The sequence below is a fragment of the Trachypithecus francoisi genome, unplaced genomic scaffold (genome assembly GCF_009764315.1).
Source record: "Trachypithecus francoisi isolate TF-2019V2 unplaced genomic scaffold, Tfra_2.0 Lachesis_group2, whole genome shotgun sequence".
Classification (NCBI taxonomy): Eukaryota; Metazoa; Chordata; class Mammalia; order Primates; family Cercopithecidae; genus Trachypithecus; species Trachypithecus francoisi.
This window is the reverse complement of record NW_022681465.1, coordinates 176,860,715-176,884,175: the sequence shown is the minus strand read 5'-3', so window position 1 is coordinate 176,884,175 and position 23,461 is coordinate 176,860,715. Positions and strand designations below refer to the sequence as shown.

The window sequence follows — 23,461 nt, the reverse complement described above, 5'->3', positions numbered from 1 at the left end:
ATATTAAAGTACAAGGAAGCTCAGTTTATAGGCCCTCTACATCCACAGTTTTAAATATGGTCTGTCTACCATTAATGGCTACTCAGCATCTACATTTGGACATCTTTAAGGAACCTCAACTTTTAACATCAACAAGATCCAATTCATATTTTGCTGGATATTTTATGATTGCCCTTCTAGATCCACTCTTCATTCCTTTCCATCCTTATGTGTGTCCTGAAAGGGTATAGTCTACCTCAACAGACTCCCTTGTATTAATTTCCTTGTATCCTGTAGGTATAGTGTACCTCAACAGACTCCCTTGTATTAATTTCCTTGGTATTTGGATTTTGGTTTGAAGATCCCTGGTAGAAAATCTGAGGGAGGGCAAAAAGTAAGGTAGAGGTATTTGTTCCCTTAGCTACCTCCATCCAGAGTTACCTAGGCCTGAGGGCAGAACCTCTTGCCCAAATATCTTATCTCCTATCATGCGACTTCCTAAACTAGGTTCCCATCATTGCTCCTTCTCTTTGCCTTTTGTAAATTCTACTATTTACAGTCCCAGAGTATTGCACTATTTCTCATTGTTTACCCTACTCTGATTGCACTTTTATAAATAGTCCCTTCAAATTACCCAATTTGACTGTACCATCTTTTTCCCACTGGGACCTTAATTGGTACAGTAACTGATACTATGACTGGTCCCAGAAAACAAAGTAAAATCCTTAAAACCCTGGATTGGATTGTGCAATACTTGAAGAGTACAGGGGGAATGGGGTATGGACAATCCTTGACATGCAGTAGTATCACAGTTATTCAAACTGTCACTGGTGATGACACAGGAGGTCAGGGTTTTGGGAAATCAAGTAGCTGTAAAACTTGATCGCTATGAGTTCTACAGCCCTTAGGAACTATAATGTCATCTGGGTTGTTCTAATGGCCCTAGGGAGAATAAGTAGGGACAAGGAGAAATGAAATTGCCACATGAGAATTTATGTGGAAAATCACAGAGCCCTGATGGCACCTTTAAAAGCACATCTTAATTCCAATAACTGCAGGAGGAAGTAGTTGAGAACTAAGCTTAGGATCTGATTATAAGGGTTGCAGCATTAATTAAATGCTCAAGTTCATGAGGCTTATGATATTAAAATAGAGGCACTTATGGGGAATGAGTGCAACCCTGTCCCCTGAGTCATAGAATGAGTCACACTACTGCAAAGAAAATATGACAATGTGTTCACACCACTGGAATTCACTAGTCTTGCCCATCTCCAAGAAGGAGCTGGATCACCAGAAGAGCAGAATAGCCTGCTGACCACACAATTTTGGCACCAGCTAAAAGAGAACAACTTCAAGGTTAGGGGGGCTATTCTACAAGATATGGCAAATACCTTAAATGAACAACATCTCCCTCTATATCTTTCTCTACAAGTAGAACGAATGGGTCTGGAGACCAAGCAAACGTGTGACATTTGCAAAAATGTATAATGTACAAGGCTACAAAACAAGGCTTAATAAATTCCAAAGAATGGATGCTATACAGCTTATTCTCCAAAAAGAGTGCAGTAAAATTAGAAACTAACATTAAAAAGAGATTAGAAACCCTCATATGTTTTGAAATTTTAAAAAAACACTACAAAACCATTCATGGGTACAATATGGCAAGAGAAAAAATAAAAGGTATAGTGTCTGGGATGAAAGTAATAAAATTGTCATTATTTGCAGATGACATGACTTGGAAAATAAAATGAACTTTGATACTTTTGTATACAATATAAAAAATCAGTATAAAATGGGTCACAAACTTAAATGTAAAGGTAAAACAGTGAAGCTTTTAAAAAATACGTAAGAGAATATCTCCATGGCCTTGATGGGGGTAAACATTTCTTCAACAGGACACTAAAAGCACTACCAATGAGAGAAAAAAAAAATTTCATTGAAGTACAAACTTTTGTTAATAAAAAGAGATTATTTAGAGAGTGAAAAGACATGCTACCAACTGAGAGAACAAATTCACAATACATATATCTGTAAAAAGACACATGCAGAATACACAAAGAACTCCTATAACTCAATTATAAAAAGACAATAATGTAATTTAGAAATGAGAAAAAGGTTTGAATTAACATTTCATAAAATAAGATATGCAAATGACCAATTAGCATATAAAAAGGAGTTCAAAATTATGGTCAGCAGGTAAATGAAAAATAAAATGACATGAAGGTACTATGCTTCACACCAAAATAAGTAAAATTTAGAAAAAAACAAACTGACAATACCAAGTATGATGGAACGTGGAATGACCAACTCTCACACATATACTGAGTGTACGTTGGTAAAAACCACTCTGAAAAATAGTTTGGAGGTATCTAATAAAGCTAAATATATGCTTATTCTATAAATTCAGAAATAACTACTGCTAGCTATATGCCCAACAGAAATGAGTAAAGATGGCCAGCAAAAGAAATTTATAAGAACTTTCATACTAGTTGTATTCATAATAGCCCCACACTGGAAGCAATCCAGATATGACTTGAGAGTAGAATGGACAAATAAGTCTATTCATTCCCAGTAATGGAGAGGGGGGAAAATCCTGTTGCTACAATATGAATGAAACTCACAGACATAATGAGGAGTGAAAGAAGTCACAAAATGGGACACATGGTTCCTTCGAGATGATATTAAGAAGAGGTAAGACTGATCCACGGTATTAGTCAATAGTGGTTACATCTGGCGGGGTATTTTGGGGAAAGGGGCATAGAAAAACTCCTTGGGATGCTGGAAATGTTTTATATCTTGATCTGGGCAGTAGCTACACAAGTGTATACATATGTAAAATTCATTGAGTTATTCACTTAATCATGTACTTTATATATAATAAGCCTTCATAATAATGTTTCTTAAGTCACAGAATAAAGAAAAATTTTAATGAGCATTATAAAATATTTAGAACTGGATGACATAGAAAGCACTGCATGTCAAACTTGTTGGATACAGCTAATGCAGTACTTAGAAGGCAATTTATAACCTTAATTGCAATATTACAAAAAAGAAAGATGAAAATTGAATGAGCTATTCAAATAAAAAATTGCTAGAAGGACCACAGAGAAACTCCAAAGAAAACAGAAGAAAGAATATATGTTGAAAGCAGAAATTAATACAATATAAAACAAAAATAGTAGTACAGAAGATGACAAACACATAAAGAGAGAACGATAAATAGAAACTATGAACAAATGAAGAGCAGAAATGAGTCAGTAGCCACAAAAACAGAAGAAACAGAAGCACCATAATGGCTAGGTACCACAGGAGGAAGCATGCCAGACTCTAAGACTCAGAGGTGGCAAATTTTTAGAGCGGCCGTTTTGTTCCAGACTTGCCGTCAGACTACTGGAGCTACAGTGGCATAGGAATTAGGCTGCATTCCTCAATGAAAATGGTTGAGATTGTTTCTGATCTACCTTATTTCCACACAAATTCTTGCAATAAAATCTTGACCCTAGACATAACTTGAACTTTAATTCTTGCAACCTGTTACATTTACCCGACCGACACCCTTTCCCTCTTCTTTTGCTAACCACATATGATTTAGCACTCTGGGATGCACCCTCAACATGTTATGATTACATGAGTCTTGTTTCCTGAGATGCAGACTCGATCCCCTTCCCAGCCAGGCCAATCAATGTCATTCCTATAGATGGCTTTTCCTAAAACCATTGGGAAGAAGGCAATCTTTTTCCTTAAGGTTACTAGCTGGGTCGAATTAAACATCAAGTTACTGAAGACTATCTTTCCAAAACAACGAAAAGAATGCCTTGTCTGAGAATGCAGTTGACATAGAGGAAAGCAGAGTAGAGATGGGGAATGAGGCAGCAAGGTGTAAGAGTGACTGATTGCTAGCAATATTGTTGAGGCCCTGGATCCAGCCATGGCTGAACCCATAATCAATTACTTTCTTGCTTAAACTAGTTTGTTTTAGATGGCTGCACTTGCAACCCAAATTGCCCTAGTAGCAATTGTTGATCAGTATTAAAAAAAAAAAAATCTGTCTTAACACACAAAAAAAGTCACTGCTCACAGGATCTTCATATAGGTTTCCCTTAGTGTTACACTTATATTTTCTGTTCAAATTAGTGCCTGTAAGATGATTCTATATTCTGCATCAACATATTCAAAGTTTTTGCTAGTTTGCAGATTCAACATTTTTGCTAGATTACAAGTTTTAGAAGATTCACTCAGTGGGTTTAAGTTTAAATTTGAGAGAAGAATAAAATAATCTAGCAAAGCCCGTGTTCATTCAGTAGAGGTAATACAAATCGAGTTTTCCAAGGAATCATTGTCTTCTGTGGAGCCTCCCGGTGTAGGCTGCTAAAACGAGATTTACAATTACTCGCACAATCAAAATGCTCAGAATGATTGGGGCTCTTAGTAACTATGTTGGACTCTCACAGTTTTCCAAACACTTGGCATTCAGCTCATCTGAATATCACTCTAAATTTCCCCCACAGAATCTATGAGTAAAGAAAATAAAATCTCAAAGCCAACAGAGCCAGCAGAATGAGTGCTGAGTTAATCTCCATTTCACCCTGTGACCTACTCCCAGACTGAGTTAGCCCTCAGCCAACACTCATGAATGTGCTCTCCTCCAGAGAAAAAGCTCAGCATTCCAGCATTCCTACACTAGAGATGCTGAACAGATTCTTTGGTGCTTTCAAAGAATACAACATGGCTCTAAGAAAGCTTGTAGTTTTTATTGTTACAGTTTTCAATTCCAATTTTAATACAGTGCATTTTGACAGCAAATCTTTCTTCTTAGTTAAAGCTTACCAGTGGTTAATTGTACATAATTTTAGAGGCTGTAGATGCCTGGATTACTATTCCCTCAAAAGTAGAATCTTAACTAATGAAATGTACAGCTTCCTGAAGGAGGCTATTCAAAGAACAACCCTGCAGTCTCCAAGCCAACAAATCCTCTCACAATGACTTTGATGGATTTTGTGTATAGAATTTTCCTCTCTGACTGGAGTAGGCAAGTTGCATTCTTTTCTAAGAGATGCTGAAAACTAACTACTTTTCAGTAAACAACCAGTAGAAGTATTTCTTTCAGCTTGCTGCTTTGTTCATTTTATTTCTAAAAACTGATAGCACAGTATTGATATAAGGCTATATACTGAATCCATTTTATAAATATTTAATTATTGAAGTAAATTCAGATAAGACTACATATAAAGTTCTTCCAAGAAGTGAAAAACAAGAAGCATATTTGCTTCCTATCAGGAGTATCTATGACTTAATACTTATAAGTAACTTTTGGAAAAAAAAAAACAAAAAACTTTTATTTATTTATTTATTTTTGACCAAGGCTCATCATTATATCTCTGGCATCTAGCATAAGTCTTTCTTGAGTAAGTGGATTAGTGAATGGATAAATTTTGGTTCATCATGGGGTTGGCTTTTTTTTTTTTTTTTTTTGAGGCGGAGTCTCGCTCTGTCACCCAGGCTGGAGCGCAGTGGCCGGATCTCAGCTCACTGCAAGCTCCGCCTCCCGGGTTCACGCCATTCTCCTGCCTCAGCCTCCCGAGTAGCTGGGACTACAGGCGCCCGCCACATTGCCCGGCTAGTTTTTTGTATTTTTAGTAGAGACGGGGTTTCACCGTGTTCGCCAGGATGGTCTCGATCTCCTGACCTCGTGATCCGCCCGTCTCGGCCTCCCAAAGTGCTGGGATTACAGGCTTGAGCCACCGCGCCCGGCCGGGGTTGGCTTTTAAAAATTATACTCTGGCATTTACGATAAATTTATTTATTTGTACCATTCTAATAACTTTGGTGTCAAATAGTTTGCAATTTAACCTTTGCTGTTTGAGGTTAAGTAGAAACCTTTGTTTTATTAGAGCCTCAAGATGTCTCTTTTAAAGGAATTGTTCCCTTCTTAGATTTTTGCCCAAGAATCCTAAAGAGTGGTAGAAAAGGAAAACACAATATTCATAATCTTTCTTGGAATTGGCCGGTAATTGTGTAGCCTGAGAAAATGTCCGTGTTCATTATTTGGTGGAAATCTGGCCGGGCGCGGTGGCTCAAGCCTGTAATCCCAGCACTTTGGGAGGCGAGAGGATCACGAGGTCAGGAGATCGAGACCCTCCTGGCTAACACGGTGAACCCCGTCTCTACTAAAAAAATACAAAAAAAAACTAGCCGGGCGAGGTGGCGGCGCCTGTAGTCCCAGCTACTCCGGAGGCTGAGGCAGGAGAATGGCGTGAACCCGGGAGGCGGAGCTTGCAGTGAGCCGAGATGCGCCACTGCACTCCAGCCTGGGCGACAGAGCAAGACTCCGTCTCAAAAAAAAAAAAAAAAAAAAAAAGAAATCTTGTGAATGCGTAAACAGATCTTTGCATGATGCTGATCTGCAAAATCGGATTGGTCGGTCACAGGGTGTCAAAGTAGAGGCAAATCCCATTTCCCCAGAGGGACAATGCACTCTGCAGAAACAGAGTTTCCAGAGATTTACATTGTTCTACACATCATGTCCAAGTATGCCTTCCTCTATAATTTACCCCATTAGTACCACAATGGATTTGAAAAAATTTTTCTTTCTTTTTATAGAGAAAGGGTCTCACTATATTGCCCAGGCTGGTCTTGAACTCCTGAGCTCAAATGATCTTCCTGCCTTGGCTTCCGAAAGTGCTGGGATTACAGGCGTGAGCCGCTGCACCTGCCCCTGAACCATAGATTTTTAATCTAGAAAGAAAACTTTCTTCCAGAACTTTTAAGCAATTTGTTCAATTAATCATCTGTTGCTTTTCATGGCAATGGTTACCTTTTAGAGTGAGAATGCAGCCTGTAGCATCTAGTGTGTGGGGGGTGGGGTGGGGTGGGGGATTTGTTTGTATTTTGCTTATATTGTATAAGAGCAGCATTCCTTGCTTTAACTGTTTCAGCAACACCCAACATCCATTTCTTTAAGATTTTCTAGTCTCTCAACTTTTGCCAGCGGGCACCCAACCCACTGTCTTTGTGGTCTTCATTTAAAAAACAAAATCGGGGCTGGGCACAGTGGCTCACGTCTGTAATCCCAGCACTTTGGGAGGCCAAGGCAGGTGGATGGATCAGGAGGTCAGAAGTTCGAAACCAAGCTGACCAACGTGGTGAAACCCCATCTGTGCTAAAAATACAAAAATTAGCTGGGTGTGGTGGCAGGCACCTGTAGTCCCAGCTACTCAGGAGGCTGAGGCAGGAGAATCACTTGAACAAGGGAGGTGGAGGTTGCAGTGCGCGGAGATCACACCACTGCACTCCAGCCTGAGTGACAGAATGAGACTCCGTCTCAAAAAAAAAAAAAAAACCCACCAACATCTGGACACACCTTTTGATCAGGCCATTATGTCTTGATCTTTTTGAAGCATCAGAGTAACACACTGTGGTAGTGATCATCTTTCCTCTGCTACTATGTCAGGAGCTCCACATTTTCTCTCATCCATTCTCACTCAAGGACAAACTGATTGCTATATATAAATAAAAAAAAGCATGAGTTTTGGTATTTATTCCATGTAAATGATGACTTCATTTTTTGAAATAATGTTACTTTGATGAACGATTAAAGTGTTTTCTCCTTCTTTTCCACGACTTCATTATTGCCTTATTCCAACCTCCTGTTCATTCTCTCATATGATCTTCCACCTCATTCCTCAATGTCCACCATCCTGAAATACCCACTGGCCCTGTGGATCACCAATCAAATAGCCTAGCTTCAGAGTTCCTTGACCTCCTCATTTCCAGTGATTTCCATCCACAATTTCATAAAAGTAATTCACATGGGTCATACTCTGGATTATGTCATTTAAAGTTTTTTTTTTTTCCAACTGATACTTTTAGCATTAATAGCATGCCTTCTGTCAGAAACCTCTTATTCTTCTAGCTCTGCCTTTCACTCACAATATATCTAATTTTACCCAGGTCCATTTATTTGAACCCCTCAATTTTTTTCCAGTGTACCACCTTTCCTTAGATGATGCTTTTGTTCCATCACTGTATTTGCTTGTCTTCATGCCCTTCTATTTTACTGGACTCACAAAACCACAACCCAGATTCTATGCATCACTTTTCTCATCTGATCATACCTGTAGTTGAGTATAAATGGTGGAAATGATTGTACAACATAAGAGATTAGAAATGCTGGTGAGAGGGGCAAAGCAAAATGGCTGAATAGAAGGCCTTACTGTTCCCCACCCTCACCCCCACAAGGACACAAATTTAACAACTATCTACACCAAAAAAACCCTTCAAAAGAACCAAAAATCAGCTGAGCACTCACAATATCTGGTTTTAACTTTGTATTGCTGAAAAAGGCATTGAAGAAGGTAGGGAAGACAGTCTTGAATTGCCAGTTTTACTCTTCCCACATCTGTTGGCAGTGGCCATGTGACATGGAGAGAGAATCTGTGGGCTTGGGAGAGTGAGAGAGTAGCAATTGTGCAACACTGTATTGAACTCAGTGCTGCCCTGTCACAGCAGAAAGCAAAACTGGGCTAACTCAGGTGATGCTCATTCATGGAGGCAGTATTTAAACTAGCCCAGCTAAAGGAGAATCACCCATCCCAGAAATCAGAACTTGAGTTCTGGCGAGCCTCACCACCATGGGCTAAAGCACTCTTGGACTCTAAAAAAACTTGAAAGAAAGTCTAGGCTACAAATACTGCAACTCCTACATGAGTCCTAGTGCTGAACTGGGCTCAGAGACAGTGGGTTTGGGGGGGAATGTGACTTACTGAGACACCAGCCAGGGTGGCTAAGAACATGCTTGCACCAACCCTCTTTTAACCCCAGGCTGTACAGCTTGCAGCTTCAAAAGATATCACATCCTTCTGCTTGAGTAGAGGATAAAAAATAGTAAAGAGGACTTTGTCTTGCATCTTGGATACCAGCTCAGCCATTGTAGGATAGGGCACCAGTCAGAGTCATGAGGCCCCCTTTCCAGGCCCTAGCTGCTGGACAACATTTCTAGGCACACTCTGGGCTACAAGGGAACCTGCTGCCTTGAAGGGAAGGACTTTGTGCTGTCAGGACTCATCACTTGCTAACTAAAGAGCCCCTGGGCCCTGAAAAACCAGCAGCAATACCCAGTAGTGTCTTGTAAGCCTTGGGTGAGACTCAGACTTGCTGGCTTCAGGTGAGACTCAATACATTCCCAGCTATGGTGGCTATAGGGAGAGACTCCTTGTGCTTGAGAAAAGTGGAGGAAAAAGTAAAGGAGACTTTGTCTTTCACCTTAGGTACCAATTCAGCACAGTGAGGTAGAGCACTGAGTGGGATCTTAGGGTCCTCACTTCCAGGCTTTGGCACTTGGACAGCATTTCTGAACCTGCCCTGGGCCAGAGAAGAGCCCACTGAAGGTTGAGTCTTAGGCTAGGCAACATTCAGCACAAGCTGACTGAAGAGCCCTTGGAACTTAAGGGAACATTGATGGTAACCTGGTAGAACTCACTGAGGGCTTGTGGTGGTGGTGGTCATGGGGTAAGGCACCTCTACCTGTGGAAAGGGAAGCGAAGAGTGGGAAGTACTGTATATCTTGGTTTGAGTACCAGCTCAACTGAAGTACAACAGAATACCAAAGAGACTTCTAAGGTTTTTGACTCTAGTCCCTAGCTCCCAGACAGCACCTCTGGACCCATGTGGGGCATGCGGGAACTTGCCACACTGAAGGGAAGGACATAAGCCAGGCTGTTTTCACCATCTGCTGATTGTAGAGACACAGGGCCTTGAGCAAACATATGTGGTAGCCAGGTAGTGGTTACAGTGGGCCCTGGAAGATAGCTAGTGCTGTCCGGGCTTCAGTCTGACCCAGTACAGACTCAGGAGTGGTGGCCACAGGGGCTCTCCAACCCCAGCTCCAGGAAGCTCAAAACAGAGACTGAGAGAGACTTCATTTGTTTGGGAGAAAGTAAGAGAAGAGAACAAGAGTCTCTGTCCCATAATCCAGCTAATTTTTTTGGGTCTTATCCCAGACTATGAAGGTGGTACCTTTATGAGTCTGCAAGGACCACAACATTACTGGGCTTGGGGTGCCCCCTAAAGTAGGCTTAGATCACTACACTCAAGACCATTTAAATACTTGGAAAGCCTTCCCAAGGACAAGTACAAACAAGCCCAGACTTCAAAGACCACAGTAAATATCTAACTCTTCAATGCCTAGACACCGAAGAACATCCATAAGCATCAAGACCATACAGGAAAACATGACCTCACCAAATGAACTAAATAAGGCACCAGAGACCAGGCCTAGAAAAAAGAAATATGTGACCTTTCTGACCGGGAATTCAAAATAGCTGTTTTGGGAAAACACAAAGAATAAAGAAACAAGCAGAAATTCTGGAGGTGAAAAACGCATTGGCATACTGAAGAACACATCAGAGTCTTCCAACAGCTGAACTGATCAAGCAGAATAAAGAACTGGTGAACTTGAAGACAGGCTATTTGAAAATACACAGTCAGAGAAGACAAAACAAAAAAAGAATAAAAACAAAGAAGCATGCCTGCAGGACCTAGAAAATAGTCTCAAGAGAGCAAATCTAAGAGTAATTGGTCTTAAAGAGGAGGTGGGATAGAAAGTTTATTCAAAGGAAAGTTTATTCAAAGGGAGAACTTCCCAGACCTAGAGAAAGATAGCGATATCCAAATACAAAAAGGTTATAGAATGCCAAGCACGTTTAACGCAAAGATTACCTCAAGGCATTTAATAACCAAACTCCCAAAGATCAAGAGTAAAAAAGGACCCCAAAAGCAACAAGAGAAAAGAAACAAATAACATACAATGGAGCTCCAATACATCTGGCAGCAGACTTTTCAGTAGAAACCTTACAGGCCCAGAGAGAGGAGCAGGACATACTTGAAATGCTGAAAGCAAATAACTTTTACCCTAGAATAGTATGTTGGGTGAAAATATCCTTCAAACATGAAGGAGAAATAAAGACTTTCTCAGACAAACAAAGCTGAGGATTTCATCAATATCAGACCTGTCCTACAAGAAATGCTAAAGAGAGTATTTCAATCTGAAAGAAAAAGATGTTAATGAACAATAAAAAAACATCTGAAGGCACAAAACTCACTGGTAATAGTAAGTACACAAAAAAATCACAAAGTATTATAACACTGTAATTGTGGTGTATAAACTACAATGATCTTGGGTAGAAAGAGAACCAATCTTTTTGATGAACCAATCAAAAATAATAACTGTAGTAACTTTTCAAGAATACACAGTACAATAAGATATAGAGACAATAAAAGTTAAAATGGATGAAGCTAATATGTATAGCATTTATCAGTTCCTTTTGCCTATTTGTTTGCTATTTGTTTATGCAAACAGGATTACATTTTTGTTTTAAAATAATGGATTATAAGATACTCTTTGCAAGCCTCATGGTAACCTCAAATTTAAAAACACACAACAGATAAACCAAAAAATAATGAGCGAGAAATTAAATTATACTACCAGAAAAAAATTAGCTTCACTAAAAGCAAGACAGGAAGGAAAGAAAGAAGGAAGAGAAGATCACACATACACACACACAAAATCAGAAAACAAATAAAATGGCAGGAGTAAAGTCCTTACTTATCAATAATAACATTGAATATAAATGGACTAAACTCTCCAATCAAAAGACATAGACTGGCTGAAGGGATAAGAAAAACAACAACAACAAAAAACAAGACCCAGTGGTATGTTACCTACAAGAAACGCAGTTCGCCAGGCTGGGTGCAGTGACTCATGCCTGTAATCCCAGCATTTTGGGAGGCCGAGGCAGGCAGATCACGAAGTCAGGAGTTCGAGACCAGCCTGGCCAACAGAGTGAAACCCCATCTCTACTAAAATTACAAAAATTGGCCAGGTGTGGTGACACACACGTGTAGCCCCAGTTACTCGAGAGGCTGAGGCAGGAGAATCACTAGATCCCAGGAGGCAGAGGTTGCAATGAGCTGAGATTACGCCACTGCACTCCAGCCTGGGAGACAGAGTCAGACTCCGTCTGAAAAAAAAAAAAGAAACACATTTCACCTATACGGGCACACATAAACAGAAAATAAAGAGATGGAAAAGATATTCTATATCAATGAAACCAAAGCAGAGCAAGAGTATCTGTATTTATATCAGACAAAATAGATTTGGAAACAAAAACTATAGGAATAGACAAAGAAGGTCTCTACATAATGATAAAGGAATTAATTCACCAAAAGGATATGACCATTGTAAATATATATGCACCAAACACTGGAGCACCCAGATATGTAAAACAAATATTATTAGAGTTAAAAAAGAGATAGACCCAAATACAGTAACAGCTGGAGATTTTAACACCCCACTTGTGGAATCAGATAGACTTTCCAGACAGAAAATCAACAAAGAAGCATCAAATTTAATCTGCACTATAAACCAAATGGACCTAATAGATATTTATAGAACATTTTACCCAACAGCTGCAGAATAAAATCATTCCTCAGCACATCAACCATTCTCAAGGATAGACTATATGTTAGATCACAAAACATTCAAAAAATTTTGAATAATATCACACATTTTCTCTGACCATGATGGAATAAAACTAGAAATCAATAGCAAGAGGAATTTTGGAAATTATACAGACACATGGAAATCAAACAATATGTTCCTGAATGACCAGTTGGTCAATAAAGAAATTAAGAAAGAATTTGAAAAATTTCTTGAAACAAATAATAATGGAAACACACATACCAAAATCTGTGGGATACAATGAAAGCAGTGCTAAAAGGAACTTTATAGCTATAAGTGCCTTCATCAAATAGCCAAAAAAATTCAAATAAACAACCTAATAATGCATCCTAAAGAACTAGAAAAGTGAGAGCAAACCAAACCTAAAATTAGTAGAAGGAAATTATAAAGATCAGAGCAGAAATAAATGAATTTGAAATGAAGAAAACAATACAAAAGGATAATGAAAGAAAAAGCTGGTCTTTTAAAGATAAGCAAAATTGACAAACCTTTAGCCAGACTAAGAAAAAAGGGAGAAGATCCAAATAAATAAAATCAGAGATGAAAAAGGAGATATTACTACTCGCACCTCATAAATTCAGTAAAGTTGCAGGATACAGAATGAAAATACAAAAATCAGTTGCATTTCTATATGCCAACAGTGAACAATCTGAAAAGAAATCAAGAAAATAATTCCATTTACAATAGCCACAAGTAAAAGAGAATACCTAGGAATTAACTTAATCAAAAAAACAAAAGATCTTTACAATGAAAACTATAAGACATTGATGTAAGAAACTGAAAAAGACACAAGAAAGTGGAAAGACATTTTTATGTTCATGGATTAGAAGAATTAATATTGTTAAAATATCCGTATTTCTCAAAGCAATCTATATATTTAATTCAATCCTTATGAAAATACCAATGACATTCTTCACAGAAATAGAAAAAAAATCCAAAATTTATATGAAACTAAAAAGACCCAGAATATCCAAAAGCACCTTAAGCAAAAAGAACAAAATTGGAGGAATCACATTGCCTGACTTTAAATTATACTACAGAGCTATAGTAACCAAAACAGAATGGTACTAGCATTAAAACAGACATATAGATTAGTGGAACAGAATAAAGAACACAGAGATAAATCCATATATCTACAGCAAACTCATTTTTGACAAAGATGAAAAGAACATACATTGAAGAAAGGACAGTTTCTTCAATAAATGGTGGTAGGAAAAATGAGTATCCATATGCAGAAGAATTAAACTAGACTCCTACCTCTTGCCATATATACAAATCAAATTAAAATGGATTAAAGACTTAAATATAAGACATTCAACTATGAAACTATTACAACAAAACATTGGGAAAACTCTCCAGAACATTGATCTGGGCAAACATTTCTTAAGTAATATCCCACAAACACAGGCACCCAAAGCAAAAATGGACAAATGGGATCACATTAAGTTAAAAAGCTCCTGCACATCAAAGGGCACAATCAATCAAGCGAAGAGACAATCACAGAATGGGAGAAAATACTTGCAAACTATCCATCTGACAAGAAATTAGTAACCAGGATACATAAGGAACTCAAACAATTCTACAGGAAAAAGTCTAATAATCCAATTAAAAATGGGCAAAAATATTTGAATAGACATTTCTCAAAATAAGACATAGAAATGTCAAACACATATGAAAAGATGCTCAACATCACTGATCGTCAGAGAAATGCAAATCAAAACTACAATGAAATATTATCTCACCCCAGGCAAAATGGCTGATATCCAAAAGACAGGCAATAACAAATCCTGGCAAGGATGTGGAGAAAAGGAAACCCTTGTACACTGTTGATGGGAATATAAATTAGTACAACCACTATGAAGGTTCCTCAAAAAGCTAAAAATAGAGTTACCTTACGATCTGGCCATCCCACTCCTAGATATATACCCAAAATAAAAGAAATCAGGATATCGAAGAGATATCTGCACTCCCATGTTTGTTGCAGCACTATTCACAATAGCCAAGATTTGAAAGCAACTTAAGTGCCCATCAACAGACGAATGGATAAAGACAACGTGGTCCATATACACAGTGAAGTACTACAAAGCCATAAAAAGAATGAGATCCTGTCATTTAAAACAACATGGATGGAACTTGATTGAGGTTATTATATCAAGTGAAATAAGCCAGGCACAGAAAGACAGACCTCACATGTTCTCACTTATTTTGTGGGAGCTAGAAACTAATATAATTAAACTCATGAAGACAGAGTAGAAGGATGGTTATCAGAGGGTGTGAAGGGTAGTGAAAAGTGGCGGGGGGTGGGAGTTGAAATGGTTAATGGGTACAAAAAGTTAGAAAGAATGACTAAGACCTAGTATTTGCTAGTACAACAGGGTGACTATAGTCAAAAATAATTTAATTGTACATTTAAAAATAACTAAAAGTGTATAATTGGATTGTTTGTAACACCAAGGATAAATATTTGAGGTGATGGATACCTTACTTGCCCTGATGTAATTTTTATGCATTGCATGCCTACATCAAAATATCCTGTGTAATCTGTAAATATATACAGGTACTATGTACCCACAAACATTTTTTAATCAGAAAACAATGCCAAAGAAAGAAATACTGGCAACTAATGATCTCAAGCCACAATGCTAAACCCTGTCCTAACTCTGTCCTCAGTCAGCAGATGATTTTTGACCTGACTTCACTGAGAAAATCCAAATCATTGCAGGAGCAAACCCTTAACTGACTCTCCTAGCCACAAATAAATACATCTCATTTGCAGCTTACCCTCCTTATCTTCTTTCATGCTTTCTCAGTAAAAGAGCTGTCATTCCTTCTGAAAAAGACTAATTTATCCACTTAAGTTTTGATCCTGTCCCCCTACTCCACCTGGGGTAGCTTTATTGACCATTCTCTCTTTTCTTCATGACTTACCTGTTCCACTAACTCATTCTTCCACAGTAAATATTTAGTAAACACCCAATTTTTGCTCCACAACACATTTTCTCCACCTTTTTCTGGGAAAGTCTCTGCATGTCTTAGAAAATGCCACCTGTAATGACAAGGTGACAGTGTCCTCTGCCATGGTCTTACGTAATCCTGTATGCCAGTCACAGTTAATTTTCCAGGAAACATTCCTGGGAATAAAGCAAAGGTGAGACCCGGAAAGTCCTGAGAATTCATTCACAGGTGACACAGCTTCAGAAAAATATCAAAGCTCTTCCCCTGAGAGAATCAGATGAGCTGGTTTGTTGTTCTAAACAGAGGAGAGAAGAAAACCAAAAACAAAGAAGAGAATCAAGAGGAGAAGTAAGATGAAGACCAGCTAGTGCAAGGTGAAGAGCGTTAGCCAAACTCCAAGGTTGTGGAGGAGGGGAGGAGAAGAGGAGAAAGCAAGGAGATGGGTGAAGACTATTTTAAGCACAGAAACTTATTCCTTTATTTGAAAGTGTTTGTTTACTGTCATATCACTCCTCTGTCTTCCCATAAATCTTCATGAAACATTTTTCTGAGGGGACTTTGTTGTTGATGATTTTATAAGAAGGCAGAGGCTCACTCACATCTGCATTGCTGTGGCACAGCACAGAGATCTGTCACACAAGAGAGAGAATCAAAAGAAACAGGTCATGAGATGGTAACATGTGGCCCACTTGCATTCCACCCCAGAAATTTATAGAAATTATGGGAAGAGCTTTGAACTTACAGAAGGCATGTAATCAAGTCAATCTTACTATTTTCTCTAAAAAGACAGAAAGAAGGCTGTGATGATGCTGTCATATGTCCAAATACAAAAATGGTAACTCACAGATAGTTCTAAAGCAGTGATTCTCAAAATAAAATCTGTCAAACATGAATGGGAATTGAGGCTCCTTTTCTTGTAAGTCTTTGACCCTTATGGGTGGCTAATGATAATAATATAAACTTATATCACTGAGTAAATACTAAGAGTTCTTAAATTGGGTGGTCATAACATAAAATTCATCAGTTGCCAGAGTTTACTGAAAACTCTATTACAAACGATCTGGCTGCCACGGAATGCTATAAAATTCCCATTGTGCCTGCTGTCCAGAAAGATTTCCATAATTCTCAGACTGGACTACATTATCTGCACCATCAATGTTAGCATGAGTGGGTCACAGTTCCAATTGCTGCTATTCCTGAACTAATAAATATAAATTAATAAGTTTTACTTTTGTGGATCATTTTGTTTTTGTGTAATTGCTGCAATGTTACCATTTTGATTTTAATTTTGGCCCTCTCCAAGTCTTTGTTGTCGTCAAGTTCTTCTTTCCAGTGGGAGGTGGGAACAGCTTGTGTAGATATGCTGTGGCACCTTTTGTCCTACATTGTCAGAAGTTCAAGCAATTTAAAAGCTACAAAATTTAGTAGCTTTCGGTAACGGCTTTGTAAGCAGTTTTTCATTCTATGCTTCAAATAGACTGATGCTGGAGAATAGGAAAGTTGTGTTCAGTTTCACTTTGGAAAAGTTGGTAACCACAGTCTGTTGCATCCTTTCTTTTGTTTGTCTAGGTTCAGTGGTAATGTCTCCTCTTTTATTCCTGATTTTAGTAAGTTTAGTCCTCTGTATTCTTTTTCTTGACCACCTAAAGATTTTCCAATTTTTGTTAATCTTTTCAAATACACAACTTTTGGTTTTATTATTACCTTTCTTCTGCTTGTTTTAGATTTAGCTGCTCTAGAGTGTTTTAAGGTGCTCCCAGTGGTGAGGCTGTTGATATGAGCTCTTATTTCTTTTTTAATACAGGCATTTACAAATTTGCCTTTTGCATTAGTTTCATGGCATCCCATATGTTTTGGTACATTATGCCTTTATTTTCATTCATCTTAGAATATTTTTAATTTCTCTTTTGATTTCTTCTTTAATCCATTGGTATTTAGAACTGTCATTTAACTTCTACATATTTGTAAGTTCCAATTTTTTTCTGTTATTGATTTCTAATTTTATTTTGTTGTGATTGGAGAACATATTTTGTATTATTTCAGTCCTTTTACATCTATATTTTATGGCATAACACGTAGTTTGTACTAGAAAATGGTTCATAGGCACTTGAGAAGAATATATATTCTGCTGATTTGAGGTGTTCAATAGAGCATCTGTTGGTCCTAGTGGGTTTATAGTGTTGTGGGAGTCTTCTTGAACTAGTCTGCTGAGTTGTTCTATCCATTATTTTTTACAGAGATAAATGACTTTATTATTCACAGCGCAACAAGCAGCATAAGCATCCCCACGTTTACTTTGGTTTTCTGAGTCTCAGTTCCCACAGAACAATGTGAAGCAGGTCAGGCTATTCATGAGGGTTTCAACCTCCTAACACCATCATACTAGGGATGAGGGCTTTAACATATAAATTTTGGGAAGACACGAGCATTAGCTTCATAGCACATCACTATCCTTTTTTTTTTTTTTTTTTACACAATACAATAGCTCAAACTATTTCTGTTTTTCAAATCACCCAATCCCTTTGCAAGTCACGCATTTTGGATTTCACTGAGACTCCTGAATCCAAGGGATCCTTTGTATTCTTATTTAACTTGTTACTCTCATAAATTTTCATACTCATGACAACTTCCTCCTTCTTGAGGCTATTCCCCCTAGTTTTTTCTAAAATGAAATACTTATACCTTCCTTCTTCCTGCTTCTTCCCTTCCTCTTCCTTTTATTGAAATATAATTCATATAACATGAAATTAATCATTTTAAAGTGTATAATTTTTAATATATTCATTTTATTGTACAACCATTACCACATGTAATTCCACCACATTTCCATCATCCCCAAAAGAAACCTTATACCCATTAGCAGTCAGTGTTAATTTTCTCCTGCCATCATCCTTAGAAAATCCTCATCTACTCTCTGTTCTATGAATTTGTCTATTTCAGATATTCCATATAAATTAAATTATACAGTATATGTGTATGGTTTTTGTGACTAGCTTTTTTCACTTAGCATGATACTTTCCAGGTTCATCTGTGTTGTAGCATGTACTGGTAGACATTTCTTTTTAAAGTTGAATAATATTGCATTGTATGGATATGCTATGTTTTGTTTACCCATTCATCAGTTGATGGACACTTGGGTTGTATCTGTTTTTTTTTGGCTATTAGATAATGCTGCTATGACATTTGTGTGAATGTTTTCATTTATTTTGGGTTATACTCATTATTGAACATAGATTATTGAAGTTTCTATGAATTATTGTTGTCTATTTCTCCCTTTAATTCTGTCAGTTTTTCTCCATGCATTTTGGTCTTTGTTGTTAGGTACTTATAAGTTGTTTTTTTTTTTTTTTTTTTTTTTTTTTTTTTGAGACGGAGTCTCACTCTACCGCCCAGGCTGGAGTGCTGTGGCCGGATCTCAGCTCACTGCAAGCTCCGCCTCCCGGGTTCAAGCCATTCTCCTGCCTCAGCCTCCCGAGTTGCTGGGACTACAGGCGCCCGTCACTGCGCCCGGCTTGTTTTTTGTATTTTTTAGTAGAGACGGGGTTTCACCGTGTTAGCCAGGATGGTCTCGATCTCCTGACCTCGTGATCCGCCCGTCTCGGCCTCCCAAAGTGCTGGGATTACAGGCTTGAGCCACCGCGCCCGGCCTAGGTACTTATAAGTTTTAATTGTTTTATCTTCCTGGTGGGTTGACCATAAAATATCAACCTTTATCTTAGTAATTTTTTTTACTGTGAGTTTTGTTTAATATCATGTAGCCACTCCAACTGTCTTTGGTTGCTATTTGCATCATACATCTTTTTCCATATTTTATTTTCAACCTATTTGTATGTTTGAATCTAAAGTATGTTTATTATGAATAGGATATGGTTGGATCTTGTTTTTTATTGGATTGTTTAGTTCATTCACATTTAATGTTACTACTGATATAATTGGATTTACATCTGACATTCTACTTTTTGTTTTCTATATGCTTCATCTCTTTTTCCTGATCTCCTCTACTGTTTTCTTTTGCTTTAATTGAATATTTTTAGTATAACACTTTAATTCTTTAAAATAATTTTTTAATTTTTTTGCATTATTTTCATAGTAGCAGACTTAGCATATGCATTTTAACACTTTAGAATCTACTTCTAGGTTTATGCCAACTTAATTTTATCTTCTTCTTCCTTTTTGTGTTATGATTGTTATATATAACACATACATATTATATAATGTATAAATGTAATCTATATCTATTCCAAGTGTTATCTACCTATCTATGTATCTGTCTGTCTATTTATCTATCTATCATCTATCTATCTGTCTCAGCTTTCCTCTTCCAGTGGATCTGTGAACAATACTGACTTGTCCTGGCATTGATGTGTGATCATGTACACTCAACTGTAAACCTCAGGCAGACAGAGAACATGTCCATAGTGTTTCCTGCTATAGCCACTGAGTTACCACACTTGATAAAGTAGAAGCAATAATGCATAGTGGTTAAAAGTGCCACCTACAGTCCAAGAGACCCCGATATACAGTGTCTCTACTATCTACTAGTGTAGTGACATCCAGCATTTTACATAGCTTCTCTGTGCCTATTTTCCTCATCTATCTGTGATATTGTAATGCTGTCATTCTTATTGCTTGTCTGACACATTGTTCGTGTTCAGAGCTGTTCCCTTTTATCTTATCTGTTGGAGAAGTTAACCGAAGCTTCAGCACAATCTAGCCCATTATTTTATTTTTATGCAATGAATGTTTGAGGTTTTGACCATTTTTTTTTCCTTCCCATTTGGTACCCATTTTTTAACATTAAAAACAAAACGAAACAGAATTAAAGTTTCAGAAAGAAACAAAATTCATGACGAGATCAGTTTTCAGTTGTTTAGTGGCCTTTTGGTCACAGCCAGAAACGCCCAAGCTAAGAGCCCACCTGTGATCACTGACAGCCCCCACCTCAGGCAACTTGACTTTCCTCAGCCCCGATTTGGGATTTTGCATTTGTTTGATCACTATTTATGAATATATTCAGAATATTTCTTTTTCTGATCTATAAAATATAAATATTTTTCCTGTCCCTTAACTTTTAACCTTTTATTGTCAATATTAATTCTAAGTCTCATTTAATTTGCTTCATAACTATATGGAGTTTAACTAAATAGGGTAACTATATTTACTCTCCAGGGCAATTCTGACTTTTGAATTTGCCCTTGGCTGGTTTCAGATGTTTGATGACTCTCCTTTGTGTCTCTATTTGAGAACTCCTTTTTGTCTGTCTAGTTCCATAGATGTATTACCAGGCTTCATGCACTGACTGGGGAGGCGTTGACCATTGGCTGTCTTCCAGATGAGGGTGCTTCCCTGTCTTCCTGGATGTCACCAGCTTTCTAGTATTATCTGTAGCCCAAGAGTCCTCACTCTCTTCTCTCACCTAGGAACAGATACCTCTCTTGTTTGCTTCTGGTCCATGGGAATGGGATGGAATGGAAAAAAGGAGCTGATCTGCATGGCTCCTCCTCCTCCCATCCCTGAGCATTACCCTTTTGGTTGCCTCAGGGCCCAGCTGCTTCACTGCCTGCCACCTCTGAGACTGGGGCATCTCAGAAGCCCTGACACCTTTTGCCACAACATCATTGCATAGGTCTGGTGTATGACTCTTTCCACCTTCTATCTTCCAGGACGTTTTCAGCCTCTGATTCACTATGGCAACTCCAACTCTTGTTCCAACACAGGTATAGAGTTTTTAAAAATTATTTTCTTTTGTCATGTCCAAAAATTTCAAATACAAGACAGAGACTCCTTTGCTTTACACATTTGCTTGACTATTTCCTTCCCTCAATCACCTGATATTTTTATTCTAATCTACTGGTAACATCCTTTAGCCATTGGCTCAGGTGCTGAGATGGTGTGTGGCTCTCTGAAATTATAAAGCAAAATTTTATGTCTGTAAACACTTGCATTTTCCTACAGCACAGGCTGGTAATTCCTGTTTTCAAAGAAAGCCATGAACCAAAGAGTCTAATGATTGCACAAAAACAAAAGACAGTAAGACAATGATTTCACAGTTTTAAGTCTTGCCTGGAATTTTAGATTTCCTTTCAAATTTCTTTCAGATTTTAGGATCTGATGACTTTTGAACGAGGGAGTAAAAAGAGAGAATCTGCTACAGCCTCAGCTGATTTTCCACATAGGTTTGGAACTGCTTTATGGGAATAATCCATGTCTTCACTTTTAGTCAAACCAGAAGAGAGAGGAAAGATAAGAAGTTAAGAATCCAGCCAAGGTAAGCCTGAGCCAGCAGCAGCCTAGAATCCCACAGCATGCACTCAGCCCCTACAGTGGCCAGCAGCCCGGGTGCTAGTTGCTTTGCCTTCTCATCCCTTGGTCTCCCTTGGCAATGACTTCTTAGAGAGGTCTCCCTGTAGAAGTGATTGCAATTGGAAATTAAGAAAATGGACGAGAGAAAATAATTATTTTCTTCCGTTCTTCAAATAAGGCCTGAGGTTAAGCATATGAGAGAACAAAATAAACCAATTCCAGCATGTAAATGATCAGCATCTATTTTAATAGCTACCCTTGGGATTCTGTAAATATAATGAATAGGGGGTCAAGTAGTATATGGCTTTTGAAAACCATTTAATGGATCCTTATCATCAGCCTACAAACAGGATCTGAATGGTCTGGATAATAGGACACAATTTAGGGATTGAGGGAAAAACTAACTTTGCTAATCTCTTGAACAATCAACAAAATGTCTGGAATTTATAAATAAGAGTGGAGAGAAAGCATGAACTGCCAGAAAGCTGTTATTCCTCTGCTTGGCTTTTAGCAGAGGCCGAGGAATTTGTTTGGGTTGTTTGGGAAATTCTTGTGGTACTTATAATCAGGCAGAGGTTTTCCTCTTTTAATATATCTCTGCTTGCCTGCCAAATGCTAATGATTGTTGGATGCCAATTGTATACAGGAGTTGTTAAATGAGTTTCCCTTCACATTTCCTCTGGGGGTGTTTAAAACGGTGAGGAATCTGTCAAGAAGTATGCTGTAGAAAGCAACAAATCCCAGTCTCTTTCTACTCTGGAGGTACTGAGCTGAAAAGAGGCCAGGGTTCTTCAGACTCCACTCTTTCCTGACATCGCCCAGAACCTTGGCGAGGTTGCAAAGTCTTCAGGGGCTTAACCAAAGACTCTGGGATGGAGGTTCACTAGGTTCAGGAAAGCTTTCGCAGCCCGAAGACTTCTGCTTCTCTTAACTACTTCCCTCTGTTCTCCATCCCTAAACCCTGTCAACCACTAATCTGTTTTCCATTCCTAACACCCTGTCCCTTCAGAAATGTTATATAAATGGAATAATATAGTACCTAACCTTTTAGATTAGCTGTTTTTACTCAGTATAATTCCCTGGAGAGTCATCCAAGTTGTGTCCCATTTCAACAGTATTCCATGGTGTGTATGCACCACAGCTTGTTTAGTGACTCACCTATCCAATTTGGGTTGTTATGAATAAAGCTGCTATGTGAACATAAGTTTCCATTCCTTTGGACTGAATGCCCAAGAGTATAATTGGTGGGTTGTAAGCTTTAGTTTTATAGGAAATTGTCAAATTATTTTCCAGTGTGGTTGTGCCATTTTACATTCCTACCAGCAGCAGTTGGATCCAGTTTTTCCATGACCTGGTCAGTGTTTTCACTGTTCTTTATTTTAGCCATTCTGATACGTGTGCAATCACATTTAACTGTGACTTTAATTTTTATTTTTCTTATGGCAAATGATATTGAACATCTTTTCGTGTATACCTTTTGACCACTTTCTAGTTGGATTGGTTGTTTTTAGTGCTGAGTTTTGAGATTTCTTTTTTTTTTTTTATACTTTAAGTTCTAGGGTACATGTGCATAACATGCAGGTTTGTTACATATGTATACTTGTGCCATGTTGGTGTGCTGCACCCATCAACTCGTCAGCACCCATCAATTTGTCATTTACATCAGGTATAACTCCCAATGCAATCCCTCCCCCCTCCCCACTCCCT

The 23,461-nt window shown here is 38.1% G+C and overlaps 1 long non-coding RNA gene across 1 annotated transcript in view; it reads right to left on the bottom strand.

Annotated features, from left to right (window-relative positions):
- Window positions 1-15,730, bottom strand: part of LOC117064633 — a 29,273-nt gene extending 13,543 nt beyond the window's left edge. The window contains exons 1-3 of the long non-coding RNA XR_004429569.1: window positions 15,543-15,730; window positions 8,288-8,419; window positions 7,340-7,478 (exon numbers count right to left, since the gene is read on the bottom strand). This is a non-coding gene — a long non-coding RNA (uncharacterized LOC117064633). The remainder of the gene's footprint in view (window positions 1-7,339; window positions 7,479-8,287; window positions 8,420-15,542) is intronic.
- Between the last annotated feature and the right edge of the window lie 7,731 nt (window positions 15,731-23,461).